Source organism: Chrysochloris asiatica, unplaced genomic scaffold (assembly GCF_000296735.1).
Source record: "Chrysochloris asiatica unplaced genomic scaffold, ChrAsi1.0 scaffold00505, whole genome shotgun sequence".
NCBI lineage: Eukaryota > Metazoa > Chordata > Mammalia > Afrosoricida > Chrysochloridae > Chrysochloris > Chrysochloris asiatica.
In genome coordinates this window covers 238,540-240,029 of record NW_006409023.1, presented here as the reverse complement: position 1 = coordinate 240,029, position 1,490 = coordinate 238,540, and the positions used below count along the sequence as shown (strand labels likewise).

Here is a 1,490-nt window from a genome sequence, read left to right as displayed (position 1 = left end):
CACACTTTTCCCAATTTTAAAACATTGAGTGTTCCCATGCTCTGTTCGAACAACTGCTTCTTGGTCCAGGTACAGATTTCTCAGAAGTACAATTAGAAGAAAAAAATGCAAGCTAAATGGTATGTTATACACTTTTGACTTTCATGTGTTTGCTGCTCTGGATTGAGAAAATATTTAGTTCTCCCATGTAGTGTGTACTTCAGTATTACAACTCATCAACTAAAGGTTTATGCCGCAAATTTCCACTTGCTGCAATTAACTTTTTTCCAGAAACAAACTTCACTGCAGCATTTTGGATGTCAGCCGCAGTCACTTAGTCAATCTGCTGAAAGACTATGGTTGGTGGCATATATGAACCAGCAACTAGAGCCTGGAACCCAACTTCATCTAGAAAACCCTCTGAAGACTCCACTGACATTAGGTATCCAGCTTTCAGCTTGTTCTTGGCCACTTGGATGATTCCATCAGAAAGGTTTCCCTGAGCAATTGTTTTTACGTGGTTATCGGCAGCCTTGATAACATCTCCAGAAGCTGCAGCCTGAGAAATGGTATAAATCCCAAAGAGTCCAGAATCAGAGTAACTAGCATTGAAAGCAGAAACATCAGATGGTAGGTGAACTCATTTGGCAACAGCCTGATACAGAGAGCTGATGGTGTTGCTGCCCCTCTTGACATGTGGTCTGGCACCAAGCACATGCTGGAACACACTGAACGCATTTGCTTCTGCACTTCTTATGGGAGCACATTCTGCCACGAGAGCAGCATGTACCACACTGTATCCATTCTGTTCTCTGATTTTACCTCCATGGTAGACAGCCTTTGCTCCAGATAAACCTAGCCCACCCCTCATGTTGAGTAACTGTTCAGCAACTTGCTTTAGAACAGGATAGCTAACACCAAGTCCAATTAAAGCCATTCTTGCACTTGTAAAATTTTTCTGAACATAGTAATGTAGCTTCTTTGATGTCACTTTTCCAATCTTATAATCAGGACAATATAAGGAATTAGCCAATGCATTCCAGTAAGCTGCAGCATGTAAATTTTCAATGACATGTGCTTGTGGATTCTGGAAGGCCACAGCTTTGTCAGTCTTTAGCTGGGACTGAAGGACTGCTACTTCCCAATGCCGAAATTCTGGTGCTGTGGTGACATTGAGCAGGAACTCCATTAGAATATTGATATCGTCCCACAGGCATTCCACTGTATAAGCCATGTTTCCCCTTGTTGTAGTCACACTTCATTTACCACCAACTGCTTCAGTCCCACGGGTTATCTTGAAAGATGACGCTCCTTTCGTAGTCAAGCTGGATGCAAGATGCAGCAAATAAGAGGTTACCAAATTGTTGGAGTCCTCATATCTACTGCCCACTTTAATGAACAAATCAATTTTTGATGCTGAGGCATAGTTTTCCAGGGAAGCAATCACTAAACCATTTGGTAATTTAGTAAACGCAAGGTCTTGAGACTGCAGGAGTGCTCCTATGGGGGCA

At 42.3% G+C, this 1,490-nt stretch overlaps 1 pseudogene; it reads right to left on the bottom strand.

Moving 5' to 3' along the window:
• Positions 1-205: 205 nt before the first annotated feature.
• On the bottom strand, positions 206-1,483 carry LOC102840204 (annotated as a pseudogene).
• Positions 1,484-1,490: the final 7 nt, after the last annotated feature.